Genomic DNA, 26,631 nt, shown 5'->3' on the forward strand with positions numbered 1-26,631 from the left:
AACCCCTTAGGACAGTTATTTCATATAAAATTAGTTTCCAATTAAAATAAATAATCATAAATTTTGCCGACAATTTTTATATTATTAGTCTTAGTAATTATTACAAGGGATGATGCTTCAGATGTCAAAAGTAAACATAAATTCATCCCTTAAATCATAATGAATAAAAAATTACAACTTATAAAAGCCAACAAAAAGTTTACAAATAAATATGCAATAAAATAACTGATATTGTTTAAATGCAATGGAATGTTTTCTAAAATATAAATACCTTATTTTAGATATTTGCTTTCTGTAGTGTTTGTAGTTTTCTTTTTAAACAGGGTTTTCTATAGTTATCATTTTTTTTAAAACAGTAATTCTTAAGTAAAATGTTTATGCACACCCACAAAATTTGTTTCACACAATACTCAGCAGTATGACCTAACTCACATATATCAATTGAATTAAATAATTCTAGCCTATTTATAATAGAAAAGAGTCAATGCAAAATTTCGTTGATTTTGAACTTTTAAAAATTCATTTTCGTATTTCTCAGAAAGAAGTTTTTGAACTACTATATAGCAATGCACAATAATATTCACAATATCTGGGTGAGGATACTTTAAACATCCTCTATCCATACTTGAAATTAAGCGATATGAATCTTCGCATATCAGTTCTTTATCAATTGAAAACTGTGACAGACATGATGAACACTTCTGTTTTTTGCATATGGCATCATAAACACAATATCCTGCAAGGTATGTCAAAACTGGTATTACACTTTCGATGCCTAAAATATCTTCATTAGTTACATCAATATTCAAGTAATTAATTACTTCATCTTCCTTTTCATATGAAGACACAGCATTAAATTCATCAATAGTAATTTGACCAAAAGTTGCAGATCTCAACGAAAAAGTGTTTTGTAATCTGAGTTTGGACTCACATTCAAATATTTGCCTCACTGAGACATGATATTGCGATCCGGCTAAAAATCTATACTTTCCGAATCTCTCTTCTAAAGAATCAGTTTGTATTTTTCCACAGAGAAAATATTTCATTTTCAGCTCTTCGATACAATACTCCTTCATTTCCAACAAAGCATGAGTTGTGTGAGTAAGAGCATGATGAGTTTCTTTCGTAAAATTCCCTGTAGTGCATCCCATGCTTTTCCAAACATCCAGCCAATTCAAAAATTTACTTAAGAACTTCACGTTTTCATCGTCAGGCAAATTAGTTAATGGATTCATATTTTCATTTCTTAGTCGTATTCCTTTATGGGGACTTTTTACATTTATAATGCACCACCAAACATGAATTATTTTAATAAAATTTCCGGTTTCTTTGGCAAATTGCAGATTATTTTTTTCTTCTAGTTCTACTAGAGCATTCACTACATGTTCATTAAAAACTTGCAGTGCCAGTTTGACATTCTGCCTCTCTAAATTCGATGGGTTAAGAGATTTAAAAGTCAAAGAGCGATTAAATGTAACTAAATTATTCTTTTCAGCTTCATATAGTTTTTTGAGAGTATAAAAAGATGCAGTTTTCATAATAACATTATTTTCAAATGTCTCAAAATCTGGGTATTGAAAACACTGATTTAAGTTTTTCTGATTCAACCAGTTATTTCGTATACATTTTAATATATGTACTGCATCAATTACATAAAATAAGGGTCTGTCTGTTTTTACTGGATGAGGATAAACGATACTCAGTTTTGGTGGATTTGAGAAATAACACATAGATACGATTGAGTGAATTATTGTCACTTACTACACAAACCACGAAAAACCCTATATTCTCTAATCCTGTTATAATCTTTTTAAGTATAAAGTGCAATATATCCGCTGTTATAGTTTTCACAGGTAAAATATGCACAACATCTTTATACTGGGAGAGTAAGCTCTGGATCATAAAAACATAAGCACTTGTTGCTGCATCCTTAGTGTTAAAAGAAGAGCCAACAATATTACCTCCTCTGAAATCTAAATATGGTTTAATATGAATTTCATCCATCATTACAGAAACAATTCTTTCATGAGGTTGAAGTTCCACAAATTTCTCTCTCGCATAATGAAGGAAGTTTACTTCAAATTGCTCTTTAAAGGGACTTGCATTAAATTCAGTACAAATTTTTCTAACTGTTGCTGGATGGGGAAGAATTATATTTCCCGAATGTCGTAAAAACTTATACGCGTGTGGAGATATGGAATGCAATAAAGTTGAAAATATTAGCATTTCTGGTGAGTATCTCCGTTTAACTTTATTGACCGAGAAAAGTGAAACTTGTTCGGCCAAAAATTAATAACAGTTTCTTCGACTTCATCATTCAGTTTAAGAAGGCCCAATAATTCCAAAATTGTATCCAAAATTGATTGAATTTCATTTTGAGCTACAGGTATTAACAGAGACTGTACACCATCTAGTATTTCTTGGAGATTTCTGATATCTCCAACTTTCACAGGAAAGTTACGTTCTTTGCATGATTTTATTGCAGCATTACCAATAAATGCTGAGACACTTAAATCATATTTAAGAACAACAGAGGCTTCAATAACTGGTGCTGCTTGAATATTGATGTGAATAAATAATGTCTCATCTTCCTTTCTGATTATAGACCAAAATAACGGGATTTGCTGAGTCTCTAAGCACTTTAAAAAGTTTGCATATGTTGAAAACATGTATTTTGCTTCTTCTTCTGATTTCGTTTTCATGCTTTCCTGTAGAGCCAAATGCAGTTGCTGATTTTGTAATCGTATTTTCTTATCATACGGAGATTCTCGATTCTGTTTCTGATAGGATAAATATTCAGGGCAACCCGGAAATAAAGATGGTATTGCTTCTTTCGTTAATCGAGAACATGAAAGAGGTGCACTTATTTTTTTTCCAGAGGATGGATCATATGCACTTGTCTCCATCTCAATATCTTCATCTTTGAAATGAAGTTCGCAAACTTTTGAAGCTTTCGTTAATTTAAAATTACTCCGAGGTATAGCTTTAAACCATTTCTTTTTTAAAATTTCATTAGATGGAAAACTGTAGACTCTCACACGAAGACCATTATCATAATTTCCTTTGCATCCAGGAACAATACAACGGGAAGGCATAATGCTGATAACATAATGCTTCGAAAATATGAATGAAGGCATAATGCTTCGAAAATATGCAGAAACTAAAATGTCACTAAGCAATCAACTTGAAAAAGCAATGAATAATGCACAAATGTTAATAAAACTAACGAAATCTAAGCATCTAACAAGAGCGTGTGAGGTATGTCTAACAGTAATACGGTGACAAAGAATACGGAGAAAGTTTCGGGGAGTGTCATTGTGTGAGTTATTGCTGAGGGTCCCTTAACCGTGACGTCACAAGCCAGTTTCGATTCAGAACGCAGGCCTTATCTATCTCGATGGTGGCGGGTAGGGTTTGGAAATACGCTGCCGGCTCCGGTACTTTTCAGCTCATGGGATAAATGATAATTCTAGCCGGAGCGCATCAGAGCCCTACATAAGAAGGCTCCGGCACTTCTTTTATGTAATTAACGGAACTACAATTTCAGTAGAAATTTAATCTCAAAAATTTTATTTTTAGCAGCAATAAAATTATATTAAAAATCGCTTATTAAATGCTAATTTACCTCTTTACATTTTATTGAATTATTTTAATAAATAATAATCAATTATTAATTAATGGTTAGATAATAATTAATAAATATTAATTGCTAATATTAATTAAATAATTATTTAATAATTTTATAATAATTAACTACTTAATTTTTAAATGATAAATGATTTTAATAGTCATTTTATTTATTTATTTACTCTTGTTCCTCGTTACTAACGGTCTTCCATAGGTTTCCGGCACTTCTAATTTTAGAAATTAAGCCCTGAGTGTAGCGATAGAGAAGAAATTCAAATTAAGAATATTTATTCTCTAAAGCTGTGCAAACTTGTCCCTAATGTTTAGAATCTAATTTGGCTGAAATTTAAATTAATTTTATTTTGCTAAAGCCTACTTTCGGTCCAATTGTTTCTGCAGTACTTGTTTCATTTAGAAATCTTAGTTTACTTGTGGCTTTTTTTTTTTTTTTTTTTTCAGATGAACTCGCATGAGCTTTTCCTGTAATATATGATTAATTTTAATAGATTAAAAAAAAAAAAGAAATTGCATAAAATTATAAGTCGCTAGATTGTAAAACTTGTTTGTAATTTCTTGATGTAAAACAGCAACAAGAACATAAACAAATGAACTATTCAAGCTATAACTGAAAGGAAGTGTAATACTTAATCAGCAGACTCTTTGAAATCAGCAGCTGCATTATGTAATTCTATATAAAAATTGAGACTTAATTTTAATTTAAATCTTAATTCTTTGAATTCTTTGAATTTTACTTTTTAGCAAAAATAAAAAATAAAAATTTCCAAAAATATTCAGATATAAGATGTTAACTTTTTATATAAAAAACGAGTAAAAGATGTTAAAAGAATAGTTGCATATCCTCTATTATGTTTTGTTATTAATATTGTATATTTAGAATTTTATCTTTGAGGTTTCTATATTTATTTCACTTATGTATTGTTTAATGTATAAAAATAATAACGAAATGAAACATGTAGTCATTTTCTGGATTGTCATCCTCATTTTTTATATCAGAGAAGTAAATCTTAGATATTAATAGGTGGTGTGGTGTGTTTGATTATGGCAAAGCCTCGAGGGCTATGCGTCTGAAGGGAGGAATGCCTTCGTGGAGAACTTTCTAAGGGAAACTGGCTCGTATACACGTTACACATGGGGAAAACCACGAAAACACCAATGCAGCCAGCCCGTTCGCATATTACACAAGTGCACATCAGCGTAGCCACTGAGGGAGGGGTTTCAAAAATGGACCAATGAGCTGCTATTGCTCTTGCGACGCTAAATCTTCATGCATGTGAGCATATGTTGTTTACGTCATAATTTGCATTTGTTTCGCAGTTATAAATATATGGCGTAATAGTAGAAAATCTCGTAGTGCTTTCGTTTTCTGAGTTTGATTAATCACTGACATTTCATTTTAGCGATTTTTATCACACATTAACATTAGGATTGATGTTCACGGCATATTATGTGGATTGAGAGAATTCAAGAGTATATTTTTTTAACTGAGCTGTGAAAAACTGAAAGTGCTACAATGAATCTAAGGTTTTCTTATTTCAGTGCATTCTTTTGATTTTTAAAGTGTAAGATTCAGAACGCAGATGATCTGATTATATCCATTGTTAACATTAAAAATTATATGTGAATAAATTGAATATACTCGTTGTGAATACGATAAATTCACTCTGTTCGATGAGCATTTCTTGTGTAGACAGTACATTTAAGAATGATAATTTATTAAATGTGAAATTTAACGCACTAAATGTATAAGAATGCAAATTAGTAAAGTTCACTTTGAATAAAATTCGGCTTATCCTATTTTTATAGAACATGTTTTTCATTTAGACTGCAATAAAAAGGATGACTTTTATTTACATATATAATTGGTGTAAATATTTTTTCATATGCATAGTTTTATGCAAAGATAACATTTGGGCTCAGATATTTCTTTCTTCATCTTATTTACCACTTACTAAGTAATACTTCACATCGATATTTTTGCGAAGTATCCAACATGTGTTTGTATTTATTTTAACCAGGTAGTGAAATCTTCATAATTTTCTAAATTTGATCTAACTTCGCAATGAAAAGTTTCAGAAGCAATCGACAATGCTTTAATTATTTTGTACAGAAAATTGCGTGGTATAATATTTTCAACTATCTTGCTTAAATCTTAAAGCACGCAAAAGGACATGTGACATAACAGAAAGATCACTGGATGCTCATTGGTCTATCCTAAAAGCCACTCCCTCGGTGGCTATACAGATGTGCACTTGTGAAATATGCAGCCCGTTCGCGGGATTCAAACCTCGGACCGAACTACCAGTGTTCAGCGACTTTACCGCTCGGGGGCAGATATTAATAGGACTGAATGCTGTATGTGTTTGTTTTGGTATCAAAAAAGAAATATGTTTATATAATAACTTAAATATTACATTTCATTTAGCATATTCAGTTTAACCATTCTATGAATAAAAAAAAAATTAGAGTTATCAGTTTAGTTGTGGAAAAATATTATTCATACACAGATGAATACTCATAAATACATTATGCAGTTTATCTTAACGTCATTTGACTGTCATCGTACTTTCTGTGAACACATGGTAAAAGGGTGGATGTCTATTTAATATGATGATCTGTGTCCACAGACATAATGATTACATTCGTAGATACTAGCAAAATATAATTCTGCAGGTAAATTTATATAATTAAATGCAAAAGTCAAAATTGGTTCTAAATTTTAAACACTACATTCAATAAAATCTTAGTAAATATGGATCTTAATTTTATACATGAAATTTGTATGAAATATATCATGGTGCATTGTATGGTAATGGAATGCAAATTTTAAAACTATAATAAATAAAATATTTGCTTATGTTATATTATTCATTCATTATACAAATCATAACAAATTATAAGTACAGATAGAAAATGATATTTTATATTTTACAAGAATTTTAGCATATTGGTTTTTTAAACGTTTCTATATTCTTAAATCACACATTTCCTAAATTTTGATTGCATTTAAATGCATGCTGTGTATTACTCTGTTTTCAAATAATATGAAAGAAAAAAGCCTTAATAATTAGAAAATTAATATTGCTGAAGGAACTGTTTTACTATCTTTGCAAAATTACTGTAACTAAATTATCCAGAACTGATAGCCTTAAGTATAATAATACAACTTAATTTGCTCGCCAAATGAATTGTGGACTTCTAATATGTTGCTTTCTGTACTCTGCGGTGTTCTTAGTCCTTCTTATTACTTATATGTACCCCGTGTATTAATGATATTGTATTTCTGGCATGTACCATATTAACAGTACAATTGGCTCAAATTCTAAGTAATTGACAAGGCCCATCAGCTGAACACTAGTGGTTCGACTTCAATTCCTGCAGAAAAGGCTGGTTGCATGGCCATTTTTCCATGTGTAACACGAAGCTAGTTAATTCAGTGAGCTACATACACATAATTTAAAACTATTTAAGCATATTTTATATGCATCTGTCACAATTCACAACAATATTCAAAACCGTTGGCATTTAAATGCACCTAATAAAATCCATAGAAGTTTCTATATATATTAATGAATAAATTAATTTAAGTAACCCGAAAATTCAAAATAACTTGCATCAAATAAAAAACACTATAAGTTTCTATACCTATGAAATAATACATTTTGCTGATTATTTTTTATTTTGCCTGCATTATTGTTGCATAATGCAATCGCGCAGTGCGTACCAACCATTAGACTACATAAATTTAATTATATTTGAGAGAGAGAAAAAAGAAACCAATGAGTTTCCACAGTCACACACAAGCTTACATTCAGCTTAAATCAATGCAAAAATCTATGTTGATCTGAGGAGAGAAAAACTTCAGTGACGTCACAGTCAATAGACAGCGAGAACGCATTTTCGTTTGTTTACCCCAAGTGAGCTAACCTGTTCTTTCTACGGACCTTGGGAGAGCCCTATCTTTGCCCTTTCCGGGGTCGAGTGAGCCCCGAGTTCATCTTACAGGACGATAACGCTAGGCCCCATAGAGCTCTTCTGGTTGACGTATTTCTCGAGGGTGAGGATATTCGCCGGATGGATTGGCCAGCCAGGTCGACAGACCTCAACCTTATAGAGCATGTCTGGGACGATCTGGAGAGGGCAATTGCAAGTCGCAACAACCCTCTGAGAACCATCCAGGAACTGAAAACAGCGTTGCTAAATGAGTGGGAACAATTGCCATAGACACTGATAAACTGGCTTATTTCCAGTATGGCATCCCGCTTCGAGACCTGTATGCCTGTAAGAGGGGACCATACTCCCTATTAACCCATTTTTTGGGGGTCCTCTGCAACCGCTGTTTCAGACCTTCAGACTCCCACGAGTGTTACACACGAACATGTGTGTCTATTATAACAGTTGAATGTCTATTTTGTCTGCATTATATCAACCTATGTCCACGTCAAATTTTATTAAAATCTTTTAGTAGTTCTGGAGATCGTAGATCAAATATGAAAATTCTCTTAATTTATTTCACCAATGTAGAAGTAGAAATAGTGCTAGAAGCAGATTTAAATAAATAGTTTTTGATAAAATATTATATATATATATATATATATATATATAAAAACAAGAAAAGGAGCAATAGAACTCCTGATCCTCATCAACCGAAAATAAATTAAACTCATTCCTCGTAAAAAGTTTCAGTTAACATCGTAAATACTGTAAATGGAATTATTAATAATGAGAAAGAATTCTCTGAAATTCCTATCAAGGATCAAGGAAGGGTTCAATTACGAGGCTGATAGGCTTAATTCCTTTATTCCCACATCATCAAAGATTAAATAATTATCATCAAAAAGGGGGTTCGGCAAAGAGGTAAAATTTAGTGTCGAATTGTCAAAATAACAAAAGGTAAATTGCCTTCCACAGTGGAAAAAAAGACAAGAACACTGAAGGACTTAATTAATTTAGTAATTTTGAATTCGAAAAAAGGGGAAAAATCAATTTTGAAGGGTTACATCATGAATTTTTTAAAGATTCGATAATTCCTTGATCAATGATCTTGCGGTGTTAACACGAGAAAGGAACCACTCGCGAAAGGTCATTCACGTCGCAAGTGATTCGGGTCTGGGGAGGGAAGGGGCAGGGGCGTAGCTAGAAGGGGGGCATCTGTCCCCGGGCGCAGAATCCAAGGGGCGCCAAACTGATGTTACGACATTTTAGAATTAAATGTTTTCCATCATTGGCAAGCAGTAGGGGGCGCGAAATCTTCAGTTGTCCCAGGGCGCTGAAAAACCCTAGCTACGACTCTGGCATGGAGGTAGGAAAGGGAGGAGGGGCCATTCCGCGCTAGAAGTGAAGCACTGCTTTGAAGCTTGGGTCACCAGACGGGGTGTTTCTTTGTTTACATTCAGAAGCTCGCTTGACAAGATTCTGATAGTATTTCGACACGCGACAGTTCCATAGAAATCCAAAAAAGGGACACTCTCGCTTGAAAGAAACATTCATAGTGTGATGGATAATAGCAATTTGTATAGTTTACTGACATTTATGCAAAAATCACATCTTGGTTATTTTTCGATAACTAACAACAGCGATTTTGATTATGAATTTGTTTTATAAAATTCTAAGCTGTTGCACTACAAAAATATAGCTTTTAAGAAAAATGTTATGAATGCTTAAAGAATGAAAAATACCTTACGGTACATTTAAAATTGTATACGTCTTTCGATACCCTTGATAGAGTATTCGCTACTTTTATTTTATTTTCCAAACGTCAAAATGTTTTAAATAAAACAAATTTTTTTCACATCCATATATTATTGTAACATGTACCTTTTAAAATTTTTTAGAGAAGAGGCTTTACTGCTGCTCATTTTAAACCCATCGTTTTAATTTTATATATCTGAAAAATAATCACTTTGGGCTTACACGTTTTACTTATTTGGGTTAATTAAAAATAAAATTATCATCAAATGCTGCAATCCTCGTCAAAATTAATAAATATACACGACAAGTTAGCTTTCCCTTCATTTGGAACCACACATTTGTGAATGAATGGTAAAAAAAAAATCTGATAAGTATAATTAAAAGAATTATTCCCTTTACATTTTATAATAACTCAGTTACAAATTTTAAATAATACTTAAAAAAAATTATTTTATTCCCTTTCAGAAATGTTCAGAGAAAGTCAAATACTATTTAATACCTATTTAATTATTAGGGATTAGCGAAATACTTATTTAAAGTATTTCGCTAATTCCTAATAATTCTCTAATTTAAAATGAACCGAATAGAGCATTAATTATAAATTGACTTACATTTTTCGATTTAAAAGATGCCTCAGAAGCCAAAAAATCATGTCATATTTAAGAAAGTATTTTAGGAAGAAGCTCTATAAATAGAAAAGAAATAATGCATAATTTTAATATTAATAATGCAATAAACTTTGATCTTAATTTTTGTACCTTAACCGAATAAAATCGAATTACCTTAATTTTTTTTCCTAATGTAATTAACGAAAACTTGTGAAAATATTTCATTCAAATTAAACCATTCTGAGAAAACTGTCCTGTGAAAAGTATAGCATTTAATTCCGTTCAGAATGAAATGTTGTTTAAAAATATGTTGTTTTCACATACTTAGGACTCTGAAGTGTTGCAGAAAAAGAAAATATATACATTTATATGTATATTTGCGACGTAATTACAAAATATTTACACCCGAACGCGTCAAATCCCATAGAACTCAATAGTAAATGACCCAATGTTTTGCTCACCACGTAGAGATCGTCGGTGCTTCAGAGCAGGGTACGGAGAAACTTGTTTAGGGCGACTCCTTCTTACTTCTTACCTCCATGGACTCTGGGAAGGGGTCGAGGAACTCGTTAGGCGAGTTAGATTTAAAGAGACAGGGCCAAAGCTGCCTCTGAGGAGAAACATGTGATAAATAAATTAGTAGCTTTAAGTGTTATGATATAATAGCTGTAAAAGGAATTCCCTTGAAGAGAGAGTGTAAATAAAATGTCTCGGTCCAAAAAAGAACAACCCTTAGCAGGGAACAAAGAGGAGCTTACTTTTAAGTTACAACCGCTTACGGTTTAAAGAAATAATAATTGCTTGATTACGGGACAAAGAGAGTGACCCTGAACGAAGCTGAAAGAACAGCGAATTCACTAACGAGTTGAGTGATAACCTCGAGGCGCCTCGTCTCCATAGCAGCACCTCTTAGGAAATGGTAACGCATTTTATGCGCTTTCCAGAGTAGCTCTGGGTCTTTTTCTACATGATGCAATACCTGGATGATAAATAGTCAATGAATGGAAAACGGGGTTACCGATCGAAGGAATCTTTTTGAAAAAGTTAACCGAACTTAAGATTTAAGGGAAGAATTTTGGCTGCATTATGAATGTTCTCGTTGGCAAAAAACCGAGGAGATTTGTAGATTTGCCGAAGCATATATTTTGGAAATTTCGGATATGTTTCCTGTTAGTAATTGCTGGTGCGCCCCACACGGGATTTATAGAGCAAGATATAAGTCAGAATAGACCTTATCATTGACTTACAGAGCAATATCTTGTTTTTCGTGGACAGGTGGCTTTTTCTAGCGAAAAAAGGCAGTAATTGGGATTTGACAACCTTCGCATTTTCGAATGTAAAATTGGACAAGTTAATTTTGAATCAAGTATCACTCCGAGATATAAGTAGGAAACCAGAGAATTGGTTCTCCAAAGAGTTAGTTAGGCAAGTTAGGCAAATTGGGGTGAGTTCTTCGGATAAATAAAGTGCCGGCACATTTTGTGACATTAATTTTGATCTTTCACAGTTCGAACCAGAGCTCGAGGCTTGAAAGATAATTCTACAATGCAGCAATTACCGTGGTGATATTGGAATGTTGAGAGATGATGGCTCTGTCTTCTGCATATAAAGCTAGATCAAAATTAGGTGATTTAGGAATACAGAGGCTGTTCCCACAATTTTAGAGGATTTTCGTAAGCGGTAATAAAAAATCGTTTGCTGCAAAAGACGTAATTGCAATTGTACTATGTTTTTAAAAGTCAAAATTATCGTCTGTGGCTTGAAAGTTTTGTTTTTATTCAAAATGGCAAATTTAACAAAGCAGTGGTTCGAAGGCTACATTTACGCTCTTTCCGAAGAGAAATATGCATACTCCCTTATCCAAAAACGATGTGAGCGTCATGGTTTTGTGATATCTAAAGCGTCGATAGGAAATATCATCAACAAGAAAAGAAAAAAACGTCAAATTGGAGCCTCAAGTGGGACAAAAATTCCAAACAGGTATCCTAGGAAAAAACGGACATCTTCGACTATTGCAAAGGTACGTTGTTTAATGTTAAAAAAAATCCCTTTAGTCAAAGGACAGTTGCAAAATCATTAAAATGCTCGGTGTCCACTGTAAACAAAATGATAAACTTTGATTTAAATCTTAAGAAAGCGAAAAACGCAATGTGCATCGTCTTCTTCCAAAGCATATCGCTTAACGCAGGACACGCTGCAGAATTCTTTATGAGAAATACTTATCCAAAGAAAAATGGAAAACCATTGTCACAATAGATGAAGCATGGGTGTATTTAAATGATTGTAACAAAAAAAAAAAAAAAAGAGCCATTTATTATCATAAAAGGGGAGAAAAAAATTTAAGTACATGGTTCAAAGAATTGAAAGAAAGTTTTTCTAAGGGATTCATGATTGTTGCTGGTTTTTCTTATAATGGCAAGTTAAAAATAAAGAGAGTGCAAAAAAATGTCAAGATTAACTCCAAATACCATCAGGAGCATATTTTCTAGCCAATTTTTCTGAATGAAATACCATCGCTTTACCCACAATGCCATCAATCTGTGAGACTCCATCAGGACAAAGCTAGCAGTCACACATCAAAATCCACTGTAAGTTTCCTAAAAGAAATGGAACAAAAATCTGGTATCAAGGCCATACTCTTCAACGATATCGCTACTAAATCTCCGGATGTGTCACCTATGGATTTTTGTGCTTTCGGACTTTTAAAAACTGCATTATCCAAACGTTGTTCCAAAACCTAACAAAACTCTGGAAAGCTGTTCGGGAGGAATGGGATAGAATACCTCTTCTGCCACTTCAAAAGGCATTATTATCCTGGAAATTGTGGTGTCGAAAGATAGTTCAGAATAAGGGATGTCAAATAGAACATTTAAAACACAAGAATTTTATGTAATTTAGTTTTGTGAATACAATATACATCGTCTAAAAAATGTGTGAACAGCCTCTGTATAATTTTCAAATAGGTTGAACATTTGAGGCGAAAGTAAACTTCCCTGATACACCTGTCAAGGTCCTCATTGCTGGAAATTTTGATTGGGGGGTAGCTGTGCGTTCCAAAAGAAACCGAAAATAGTCCCAATTTATAGAGACTTGCTCCTGCAATTTTGAGTATCGATTTTGAATATCTAGGGTAATCAAAACAGGGTATTGATCAGAATCTAAGTCTTGAATCATTTTAATTTTAATACCGAAAATATACATTATAAAAAGCAGCCAGATTACGAACTGCGGCAGCAGGGTGATGTAGCAGGGTAATAAATCGGGGCAGTGGGATCTATGACCTGTACACGGGAGCTCTGAGCCCGTGAATTTAGATTACCAACAATGATTAGGTGCTTTTAAATTGCTAAAAGTTTATCAAATTCACTTGTGGATTTAATGAATAAGCGAAATCGAAACTAATCAGCCAGAGCATTTCATAAGTGAAATAAATGCTTATTTTGCTCTTAAAAGAAACAGCATATTTATTTTTACAGTTTTCATTCTTGTTTGCAACATGTTACTTATTTTTTACATAAAAATATAGCAAACATTTAAGAAGTAAAGCTTACGAATCGCTTATCAAGGAACACTCCAAGTAACGACGTTTTTAGCTCGACTCGTTGTTGCCACACGGCGAATCTTAATAATTATTCAAAACATTACATCATGTTGCCACTTAGGAAATCTTAATAATTATATAGAAACATTAAATTATGTTCCACTACATTACTCCCCCTCCAGTAACTGTGTTACAATTTAAGAGATGCTGGTAGTGGACTAACGTAGCGTAAGCTAACATTAGAATTAAAAATACTAAATACAATAAATAAATACAATTACAATTAAACATATTCAATAATAGAGGTTTGGAAAAATATTCAACATTGTTACTAAAACGTAAAGGACGTTTTATTAGTTGTCCAGTGCTCACCTGATATTAAACAATAGGCTGGCTTCAGCCTGTCAATCGAAATGTTTACTTCCTTACCTTTGATTTGTAACAAGAAGTATTTTCCCATTCTTTTAAGTACTTTGAAAGGTCCTTCATAACTAGGTTCTAATGGTTTCTTGACTCTATCAGTTCTTAGGAAAACATGAGTACACACTTTTAGATCTTTATGGACAAAAACTTTAGGAATCATTTTGCGCTGTACCGGAGAGGGCTTGAACAATTCCATTTGTTGCAATTTATTCAAAAATGTTTGAAGTGTTGTAGAAACTGTCGGGTTATCAAAAAATTCTCCAGGAAGTTTGATTGTTTTCCAGTAAACCATTTGTGCAATGGAATATCAAGAGTTTCTTTTAAGGCTGCCTTAAAACCTAGAAGAATTGTTGGAATGGATTCTGACCACTTAATGGAATTATGACATTTGATAGCAGCTTTCAAAGTTCGATGAAATCTCTCAATATTTTCGTTACACTGTGGATGATAGGACGTTGTGTGTTGAATTTTGACTCTACATACAATTGCCAAGGTTCGAAATAGTTCAGAAGTAAACTGTGCTCCACGATCCAAAACGAGTAATTCAATGTTCATAAAAAGCTCTGGCAACGGTTTCTGCTGTTATGTCACGCAAAGGAATGGCTTCCATCCAACCAGTATAGAGATCAATGCAAGTCAAGCAATACACAAAATTATCAGATGGTGAATAAGGAACTATTAAGTCAATGTGAACTATAGTAAAACGTTCATCAGGCTGCTGATAAGTTCCTAATGCAGATTTTGTATGACGTGAAACCTTATTTTTTTGACAACCAATGCAGGCACGACTCCATGTTTGTATATCCTTTTTGATATTTGGCCAAATAAATTTGGACGTTATTTCTTTAACGGTCGACTTGATTCCTGGATGAGCGAGGGCATGGATTTGTTGAAATATATCCATTCTAAACTGCTTGGGTGTAAATGGTCTAATGTTAGAAGAAGACGTATCACACCACAGATTTTTACCAGATGGAAGTAAATAACTTTTGAAATTTAACGTTTTATTTTGAGCTTGTAAATCTTGTAATTCTTTATCATTAATTTGTTTGTCAGCAATTTTATCATAATCAATGAGTGAAATAGACACATGGGCTATTCTTGATAACTGATCTGCAAGAATGTTGTCACTTTTACTAATATGCCATATGTTAATAGAAAATTGAGATATGTATTGCAATTGGCGCATTTGTCTTGGTGATGCCTTTTCGCTCTTTTATCTGAAAGCATAAACTAGTGGTTTATGATCCGTAAAAATTTTGAAATCGGGACCTTCTAACATATGTTTAAAATGCTTAATTGCAAGATATATTCCCAGTAACTCGCGGTCATAAGTACTGTAATTTTTCTCAGTGCTATTTAATTTTTTTGAATAAAACGCTAAAGGTTTCTATGCTCCATTTTCAAACTGTTGAAGAACTGCACCAGTAGCCCAATCAGATGCATCCTTGCATAGTGACAAGGAAAAATTTGAATTGGGATAAATTAAAAGATCTACGTTTGCCAAATCCTGTTTACATTTTTTAAAGTTAAATATAGCTTCATCTGACAATTTAATTTAATGGCTGACAATTTTGTCGGCCATTAAAGATATTTTGTCTAACCCTTCCTCGGAAACCAGTAAAATATTTTTTATTGAGTCAGGCATTTTTTCCAACCACAATGTTTTGAGTACTTTATCTGAAACGTCATCAGTAGCGAGCGATCTCATTTTTTGAAGTAACTGACTGGGTTTTATATCTCCAAGGTCAAGGCCAGTGACTAAGCGTTTAATTCGCTTATTTTCGTTCTCTTTGAATGTGTTTAACAGTCTTTCTTTAACTAAAGCACATTTATTATCAGATGTTTTATCCGTAATGATATCTCAAATAATGTCAACACATTTTGGCTCTAGTTGAATACTACATAATTAAATTTGGTCTATCATCAGGGTTCCCAGACAAAAGCCCACTGGATGAAGGCGCACGTGACAAAAGCCCACTATGATAATTGCCCACGCAACAAATACCCCCAGGGATGAAAGTCCACATTGATAAAAGCCCACATAGATATAAGCCCACGCTGATAAAAGCCCATACTATTAAAAGCGCCATATGGATATAAGCCCACGCTGATAAAAGCCCATACTGATAAAAGCGCACATAATCAAAAAGGACTTAGGTTTTTTTATAACTATACCATGTGTTTATGATTTTAATTATAATAAATGGAGTATTCAGATCTGAATTTTAATGTCTCAAATATATGTCTGTTTGTATATTTTGTCACTACTTTATTTGCTTAATTTATTAGGTTAAAAGCCAACTTTCTACTCTCTGATTAAGTTGTAGGGTTTATATTTATTTTAACTAACATTTATTTTAAGCTATCTTTCCTGTCAAGCCTTTACTTTCCCCTAGAATTGCCAATGCCAGAGTATGTAAATCGTAGTAGAACGCGCAGAGTATTCAAATTTTAGAAGAAGTAATTGAGTTTAAATAGAAGGGAAGCGAGATTGTAAAGTGTGCTTCTTGAATCACGAGCGTGAAGGTTGCTTGGTAGGAAGTTTAAGAGCCGCGCATTTCGGCCTGTGTGCCTATTTCGACAGTTCGTTGAATCTTTCAAATTCTTAATCAGAAAGTTTGCTGAATCTCAGCTGTATCTCAGAACGCGGTTAAGTTAGTTACGATTATAGAGCCTCGTAGGTAGTGACTTCGTTATTTATTCATCCTGTCATTTATTTTTAGTTGCATTTTTGTCTATTTTGTTCAACCGCCGGGTCGGCGTAGTTTGTGAGCGTCAAGTGAACGGAACTGTGATTTCTAAAGTGAAATAAAAAGGGAGTTAAACCCTTCTTAAGAGTTTGTGTAATTTCCAGTTCATAGCAGTCACTACTACTGTTGCTGACAAGTTGGGGCCTCCCAACATCATATTTGCGCCCGAACACTTTACGAACTGAAATGGCCGAAAACTGGCTGGAAGCTCCTGTACAATTCCAACAACAAGAAATGGCGAACCAATTAGAAGGATTTGGATACCTGGATTTGGATTTGATCCAGGATTTGGTCCAAACGATGAGAGCATCGATCAAGCCAAACGTCAATTTCGACGGAAAACATTCGGTGGCGATATTTTTAGAAGGCCTCAAAAATCATTTCAAGCTATACCCTTTGCCTGAAAGACAAAAAGTTGCTATTGCCACGTCTGCACTAAAAGGACAGGCCTCACTATGGTGGAAGAGTATAGAGAAATTTTTATTAGGAGAATTCGGAGGCCAAACATATACCTTTGAAAATTTCAAAATATCATTATTAAAGGCCTTCCCCATAGTGAAAGACCGAGCAAAGCTATAAGCCGAACTGTATATTTTTATATTTTTTATCAACGTAATATAGAAGATTTGACGGACTTCATTCCGCGAAAAGTTAAGCTGACAAACATGCTGTATGGGAAGAAACCCGAAGCGGTGATTATTGAAATAATCTTACCAAGATTGCTACCTGCTGTCCAAGATTACTTCGAAATTCGAAATCCAAGGACCTTGCAGGAACTCTTCGAGTTGGCGGTCAAGTTCCAAAACCGCAGAATAGCGGAAAATCTAGAGGGGCATCGTATTCTCAAGGTCACCGAAGGCAGTCCTCAAATCAACAGACTGGAAACACAAATCGCTCTTATGGGGGAAAGAGCTATCAAGCCATCGAAGCTCGAAGGTCAAGGCCCAAAAAGGAAATTTGAAAACAACCGTCCGCGTACCCAGAAGACTGAAGTTGAAAGGAAAGCTTTAAACGAGTAGAGGAGCCTGTAAAAGCGAGGGTCCAGACCCCGGAAGTTTCGAAAAAACCCTTAAGAAGATACCTAAATACGGTCGTGGTAAAGAACTCACGATTACCGATTATACAAGTCCTGGTTGGCGATGTACCAGTAGAAGCCCTCATCGATAAAGGGGCAGAAGGTAATTTTATGAGTGATACATTTTTCAAGAAGAATTTTAATAGGTTATTTAAAAATAAAAACACAGAAATTATAGCGGCGCAAGGAAAAACCTGTCAATGCATTGGGAAATTATCATTACAAATACAGGTGACAGGTGACGGAGGACGGGGACGCCTGAAGTTTTACAGAGTTTAACAGGCATATGTCCCGCGTCCTCCCCTGGAGTTTATTTAATAGTTATAAATGTGGATACATGGCCATACAGGGGCAACTATTTAACATCTGGCATTTGAAGTACATTTGAATTAACATACAGGCACGGGGGAAAAAACTTAATAGGTTATAACAAAAGAAGAAAATTAAACACCTAAAAATGGTGTTCAATTTTCTTCTGCTCCCTATGCAGTCAGAGATTAGATGGTAGAGCATTAGAGTGCATATGTCAGTGCAAGTAATGCATGTAAGCCCTATTACTCTGGTTGACAGAGGTTCTGGCCATATGCTGCAATGGTCATTACAAATACAGGTAAAAGATGAAAGCATCAAAGTATTAATTTTTGTGGTCAAAAATTTGCAGAGTCCAGTCATTTTAGGCATGGAATTTTTAAAGGCCCCGAAGGCCAAACTGAATTTTCAGGAAAATTCGATTATGCTGAAAATGGATCGGAGGGTGGTGGAGCCAGTGAAACAACCGCAAGTGGACCTTAGCCATTTGAATGACCATGAAAGCCAAGCCATCCAGCAAGTGGTGAGTACTTTTTCGAACTTGTTTTCAGAACGGCCTGGTAATTGTCAAATTGCTACGCATGATATACAATTAACTACTGACAAACCTTGTAGGACTAAACCTTACCGGTATGATAAACAGAAAGAACAAATAATTGAAGAACACATTCAGGAAATGCTGCACAACCAGATAATAACGCTCATAAATAGTGAGTACGTGTACTATGTAGTCGTACTATGTAGGAAAAAGAATGATTTCCCTCCTTCGGATAAAATTGTTTGGAGGTTTGCTATCGATTACAGAAAGCTTAATAGTGTTATCGATCCCAGTTTACCCTTTGCCGGTTATAGAGGAAATTATTAGAAAGATTAAGTCTACGAGATACATGACTACGTTGGATTTCACGTCTGGGGCTACTATCAAATAGCTATGAGACCCGAAGACATACATAAAACCGAGTTTATCACAAAATCGGGCACTTATGCATTTTTACGCATGCCCTTTGGGTTGTGTGGGGCCCCGTCAACATTCCAGAGAGCTATGGACATTGTTCTAAAGCCTGTCCTAGGAAAATCGACTTTAATCTATCTAGATGATATAATTATAACGAGTAGTGCGTTGAAACAACACATTAAAGACTTGGAAGAAGTTTTTATATTATTAAAAGAGGCCGGTCTTACAGTTAACGCATCAAAATGCAAGTTCGCGACTAAAGAACTTAAATATCTGCGTTATAAAATTTCGCAAAAGGGTATAGAAACTCAGGATTCAAAAATAAAAGCCATCAAGAATTTCCCACCTCCCAACACCGCCAAGAAACTTTCTTCTTTCCTTGGGTTATGTTCTTATTATCGGTCGTTCATAAAAGATTTCGCGAACATTGTTGAACCGTTGTTAGCAATTAAAAGAAAGAAAAGTAAGTTTACGTGGACAGCAGAAGCAAATATTGCATTTGAAAGGTTAAAAGAAGCACTCATCAATGCCCCTGTTTTGAAATTCCCGGAAGGGGACGAAAACCTGGAAATTGCAACAGATGCGTCAGTAGTAGGCAGAGTAATTCGCGCGGCGGAAGTGACGTCACAGAAAAGGGGAATTTGATAACATGAAGGGCTTAGCCGAGCGGTAAAACGCTATACTCCCATCCCAGAGATAGCTAGTTCGAATCTTGGCTGTGGAGTTATTTTTAAAATTCAGGGAAAATGATACTAAATTCATTAAAAAATGGTCTAAAATATAATGGAATCAATTAAAAATAATGGCGGATTAAAATACTTATTAAAAAGAGTAAATAATTAAAAATTAATGACTTATTAAATAATTAAAAACGTGTCAAATAATTTAAAATAATAAATTAAAAGTAATGTCATGCCAAATACGTGGCTCCAGAGCTCCTTGCCCCAAAAAATAAAAACTTTGAAAACATAAAATCGTTGCCACAGAATAAAAACGAAAGTTTCATGATGTCATTCCATCACTTGGTACAAGATGGCGCTGGTATCGTCACTTCCGGGTCCAGGCCCCTCTGGATACTGCCCACGCCCCTTTTCTGTGACGTCACTTCCGCCGCGCGAATTACTCTGCCTACTACTTGCGTCGGACTAAGCCAAGCCGTAGGTGCGGTTCTCATGCAGAATGGCCCTGCTTTGGCACTTTTTAGTAAAACTTTAAACTCTACGCAAAGGAATTATACAGCTACAGAGAGAGAAACATTAGCCGTATTAATGGCTGTACACAAATTTCGAGTTTATTTCGGCAAAGCACCAGTAACAGTCTTTTCGGATCATGCGGCTGTTGGTAGACTTTACTCGGGGAAAAACCTAACGCCCAGGTTAATAAGATGGGCTTTAAAACTTCAAGAGTATAACCTAAGAATTAAATATAAACCGGGTAAGGAAAACAATGTTGCTGACGCACTACCTCGAATAAAACTGGACGATGAAGGCAATGAACTCAAATGCGCTGTGTTGACTTCTAAAAGTTTAGATTCTAGAGAAACAAATATTGCTGAATTGAAAGCTGATCCTGAATTTGGAAGTATCTATGCGTATTTGAAAGACCCCGAAAGCTTTGAACACACAGATATCGATGCAATAAGAAGTAGAGCAGAAAACTCTGAAATAATAGATAATTTATTGTTTTATACGAAAGCAACAAACGAAAATTTCGAATATAGACCAGTCATCCCAGCCTCGCTTCGATTAAGCATTTTGAAGGAATTACACGACGCGAAAACAGCGGCTCATTTAGGGGTCAGAAAGATAATAAAAAGGGTACGCGAGGCGGTATATTTCCCGCAATTATACAAAATAGTAACCGCGTATGTCAGGTCCTGCAATCAATGTCAGTTAATAAATGATATTAATTACAGCCCGGCCGGGTACTTAAATAGCATTCGCGCTACATTTCCGAATGAAATTTTAGGCATAGATCTTCTTGGTCCCTTCCCCCAGAGCGAGTTAAATAAAAATCGTTTTCTTTTAGTAACTGTAGATCATTTTTCAAAATGGACAGAAATTGTTCCACTTAAACGCGCGTCAGCCAAAACAGTCGCAGATGCATTCTTACACAGATATATTTTAAAATACGGTGCACCGATAAAAGTCATTAGCGATAACGGTAAACAATTCGTTAGCCAAATATTTGAAAACATTTGCACTGGACTTGGCATACGCAATATCAAAATGGTTCCGTATAGACCACAGGCAAACGTCGCAGAAAGAGTTAATAAAAATATTGTAAAAATAATTCGAAGTTATGTTAGCACACATCACAAGCGCTTTGATGGCTACATAAATGAGTTAGCTAATGCTTTAAGAACAGCAAATCATGATACTACGGGAAAAACTCCAGCAGAATTATTTTTAGGACGGAAGTTAATTACGCCACTGAAGATGTCGGAGTTCCAAGCATTGAAAACTCAAAGATAAGTTAAAATCTTCTATAATTTTTTTTCTTTTGTTCTGAAATGTTAGGCATAAATACGAAGTTCTATGTTTTGACGGAAGTCAATTTGTTTCGGTTGAGACTTAGTTTTGTTTTACTTTATTTAGCTAAGGCAAAAGTATTATTTTCTTTAAGTTTAAAATCTAAGAGCAAGCAGTTCCTGTTGGTCGAAAGACTAATTCTCTTATGTTAAAGCCAAAATTTGGCCGAAAGTAAAATAACTTCGTATTCTTGTATTAATGAAAAATTTAGTTTCAGTGCCGCCAGCTTGGCGAAGATTATATATATTTTTACAATGGTAAATTGTAAAAATCATATATATTAGAATCTTGTAAATATAGGTACATACTTGAAAGTTATGTAAAAGTAGAATTTAGTCTAGAAGCATAAAATTTTAGATGCTAAAAGTAAATGCTCGAAAGAAATGAATTCAAATTTAAGTATTAAACTGTAGATAAAATCATGCTTTAGAGCGAAAGCCTGCATGTCTAAAGATGAATGAGGGGGAATTTAGAATGAATGTGTTTTGTAGGGTTCTCCACCTACACTTGAATTTTAAGAATGTTAAATATAGCTCATCGAGTTTCAGTATGTCGATTAAGGTGTGTCATATTTGGTTGTTGTTTGTCAAATCAAAAAGGACTTAGGTTTTTTTATAACTATACCATGTGTTTATGATTTTAATTATAATAAATGGAGTATTCAGATCTGAATTTTAATGTCTCAAATATATGTCTGTTTGTATATTTTGTCACTACTTTATTTGCTTAATTTATTAGGTTAAAAGCCAACTTTCTACTCTCTGATTAAGTTGTAGGGTTTATATTTATTTTAACTAACATTTATTTTAAGCTATCTTTCCTGTCAAGCCTTTACTTTCCCCTAGAATTGCCAATGCCAGAGTATGTAAATCGTAGTAGAACGCGCAGAGTATTCAAATTTTAGAAGAAGTAATTGAGTTTAAATAGAAGGGAAGCGAGATTGTAAAGTGTGCTTCTTGAATCACGAGCGTGAAGGTTGCTTGGTAGGAAGTTTAAGAGCCGCGCATTTCGGCCTGTGTGCCTATTTCGACAGTTCGTTGAATCTTTCAAATTCTTAATCAGAAAGTTTGCTGAATCTCAGCTGTATCTCAGAACGCGGTTAAGTTAGTTACGATTATAGAGCCTCGTAGGTAGTGACTTCGTTATTTATTCATCCTGTCATTTATTTTTAGTTGCATTTTTGTCTATTTTGTTCAACCGCCGGGTCGGCGTAGTTTGTGAGCGTCAAGTGAACGGAACTGTGATTTCTAAAGTGAAATAAAAAGGGAGTTAAACCCTTCTTAAGAGTTTGTGTAATTTCCAGTTCATAGCAGTCACTACTACTGTTGCTGACAAGTTGGGGGCCTCCCAACATCATAAAGTGATTAGCTATAACGTTTCTGAAATTGCATTTTATTATTTATTTACTTATTTAACTTTGGTATGTGTATGTGAAAATGAAAAATATCATTGTGGAGTTTCTCACATGCTATTTTTAAGGGAAAATGACTGAAATTAAATATAATTATGTTTCATTATATTAAAACTGTTAACATTTTAATTAAAAACACTTGAATTTTATTTTATTTCTTTTTAGCTTGTAAGGATCTTAAGTTTTACTAACGTTTATTTTATTTTAAATCTTTACTATCACTTCTTATTTTCTACTTCCGGCCAAAATTATAAGCGTGAAGGAGTTTATGCAAAGTTGTCTGGCGAACGCCAAGTATTTAAGTGTGGCCTTTTTGCCAAGCAGAAGAGAGGAAGCCGTGAGTTCGAAGCAGGCCGCTTACCTTAGAAGTTACGCAGTTGCTACTTTGCCTTCCAGGCCAGAGGTTTTAATCCTCTTGATAAATTAAACGTATTGTAGTGTTCACAGTCTCTGTGCTACATACGCTTCCTGTTATTATAAGGCCAATCTTATTCTAAAGTTAAATTAGAGTTTAGGTTTATTTTGATATCTTTTAAGTTAGACCCCGAGTGGAGGGTCATTGTATTCCGAAGTACGGAAGTCATTGTATATAAAGAAAAAAATAAAGGGTTTTGTATACCCTTCGTCTGTATCCTGTCTACTTACTACAATTAGTGAACATAGCTTTAGTAAGCTCTCTGTTCTAGTCAGGTCATTGTATGTTTCCGAAGAAGGTTAGAAGAAACATTGAACCTGATAGTGGCGCCCGACGAAGAATAACCATGGCCGAGTTTCAAGAAGAACCTGTGCTGCCTGCAGAAACAGCTCAGAATCCAGAAATGCCAGCTGCCGCCCTGGAAGGATTTGGGTATATTGTCCAGACCATGCGCGCTTCGATGAAACCAGAAGCAACGTTTAATGGAAACTCACAGGTAACCAGTTTTTTGGAAAAATTGGATGACCACTTCATGCTCTACCCCGTGCACGAGTTTCAAAAAGTTACCTTAGCTACCAGCGCTTTGAGGGGCAAGCGCTTAACTGGTTCAAATGTATCGGCAGAAGTCTCTTGGGTCAAGCAGGAAGTCCCACCTATACCTACGAAAATTTCAAGACTGCCCTACTAAAAGCCTTCCCTGTTGTAAGGGATCGTGCGAAATTAGAAACAGAACTTTTCAGTATATATCAACAAAGAATGGAAAACCTCTCGAGTTTTATTTTAAGAAAAATTCACGTTTTCAAGCTCTTGTATGGAAACCGTCCGGATCCTGAAATAATTCAAGTGATTTTGCCGAGGTTACTACCCCAAGTGCAAGACTTTATTGAATTGAGAAATCCGACTACACTGGAAAAATTATTTGAGCTAGCAATCCAGTTTGAAAGTAGAAGAACGGCGGACGTCGAAAGAAGACGCCAATATCAACAGCGAAACCAATTTGGTACGCCAAGACTACAGCAAACTCAAGCACATGGCTACAGAGAAAAAGCGAATCAGTGGGCAAGGAAACCCGAGCATTCAAAAACAGCCGGCGAACGTCGACAGTTCAATAGCAACCCAGGAAAAAAGTCTCAAGGCCAGTGGAGAAAGAAGGAAAGCACCGAAAGAAAAAATAATTTAAACTAAAACGGATTTCTGCTGACGAGAGGGTGCGGAAATCCGAAGGCCAAGAAAACCCCTCTTCCTACAAGTTAAATACAGTAATGGTGAAAAATTTAACTCTTCCGAAGATTGAAGTCTTGGTAAATAATATCCCGTCCACCGCACTCCTGGATACCGGCGCGCAGTGTTCCTGTGTGGCAGAAGTCTTTTTTAGAAAGTATTTTCGCAAATACCGCATATATAATGCGGATAATACAACAGTATTAGCGGCGCAAGGAGAACAATGTAAGTGTGTAGGTAAAGTACCTTTGTACATCCGTATCAAGGACGAACAAGTAAAGGTGATGTTTTTTATAGTAAAGAATTTGCAAGCACACTTAATACTAGGAATAGACTTTCTTTCAGACGCACAAGCTACACTGGATTTTAATGAAGCGTCTCTTAAGCTGACGATGAAACCAGTGCGTGTAGAAAAGGTTGAACCGCCAAGTTTAAATCTTGACCACCTGCCTAATGACGAGCAAGATAGATTCCGACAAGTGGTAAGTGAATTTGCTTCCTTATTTAGTGATATTCCAGGATTTACCCAGGTTACTAACCATAGTATTGACACCGGAGATGCATTGCCGGTTCGTCAAAAACCATACCGGTATGATAAGAATAAGGAAAAAATTATAGAATGGCATATTACCGATATGCTACGTAAAAAGATCGTAACGCCTATCTCAAGTAGTTATGCTAGTCCGGTGGTTTTATGTAAGAAAAATAATGATTATCCTTTGGAGCATCCAAAAAGGTGGAGATTCGCTATTGATTACCGTAAATTAAATTCCATAACGAAATATCCGGTATATCCGTTACCGATTATAGAAGAAATTTTAAGGAACATAAAATCAACCAAATTTATGACAACTTTAGACTTAACGAATGGTTATTTTCAAATAGGGATCAGGCCTGAGGACGTGCCTAAGACTGCTTTTATAACCAAGTCTGGCACTTATGCATTTTTGCGAATGCCGTTTGGCCTTTCAGGCGCCCCAGCAACATTTCAGCGATGCATGGACATTGTGTTAAGACCTGTTCTCGGAAAGTCCACATTTATCTATTTAGACGATATCATTATTACTAGTGATAATCTAGACCAACATGTACAGGATTTAAGACAGGTGTTTTCTTTATTAAATGAGGCCGGTCTGAAAGTTAATGTCGAAAAATGCAAATTTGCAGCCCCTGAATTAAAATATTTAGGTTACAAAATATCGCAAAAAGGGATCGAGACAGATGAATCAAAAATAATCGCTGTACAAAAGTATCCGACTCCAAACACGGCAAAGAAGCTCTCTTCTTTTCTAGGACTTTGTTCATATTATAGGTCCTTTATAAAAGATTTTGCGGCTATCGCTGAGCCATTGTTAAAATTAAAAAGGAAAAAGGCAAGATTCTCGTGGACGGCCGAAGCCAATAGTGCTTTCGAAAAATTAAAACAAGCATTAACGCAAGCCCCTGTGTTGAAATTTCCTGAAAAGGATGAAAATTTAGAAATTTCAGCGGATGCTTCGGATTATGCGGTAGGAGCGGTACTTTCGCAAAATCAGCAGCCAGTGGCATTTTTTAGCCGAACTTTAAATCAAACACAAAGAAACTATTCCGCGACCGAGAGAGAGGCACTTGCAGTTCTGTTAGCAGTGCAAAAGTTCCGAGTCTATTTTGGAAAGGCGCCGATAACAGTATATTCTGATCATGCGGCGGTAACTAGATTGTACTCTGGAAAAAATTTATCCCCAAGGTTAATAAGATGGGCACTCAAGCTGCAAGAATATAATCTGGTAATCAAACATACCCCCGGAAAGGAAAATATCGTAGCAGATGCCCTGTCACGAATTAAATTAGACGAACAGGGTAATACCGTAAAAGTTGCAATGCTGACAGCGTGTACAATAAATTCCCGAGAAACTGTAATAACCGAACTGGGTAAGGATCCTGAGTTTGGAAGTATTTATGAGTATTTGAAGGATCCTGAAAATTTTAGCCACCAAGATATTGTGGCGATAAGAAATAGGGCGGCCCATTACGAACTAATAGATGGTCTATTATTTTATACAAAAACTACGAA

The 26,631-nt window shown here is 34.8% G+C and overlaps 1 pseudogene; it reads right to left on the reverse strand.

The window, feature by feature from the left end:
* Positions 1 to 461: 461 nt before the first annotated feature.
* LOC118187446 (uncharacterized) lies at positions 462 to 3,095 on the reverse strand (annotated as a pseudogene).
* Positions 3,096 to 26,631: the final 23,536 nt, after the last annotated feature.

The sequence above is a fragment of the Stegodyphus dumicola genome, chromosome 2 (genome assembly GCF_044657685.1).
Source record: "Stegodyphus dumicola isolate Sdum_Otavi_A_Nest chromosome 2, ASM4465768v1".
Taxonomy (NCBI): domain Eukaryota; kingdom Metazoa; phylum Arthropoda; class Arachnida; order Araneae; family Eresidae; genus Stegodyphus; species Stegodyphus dumicola.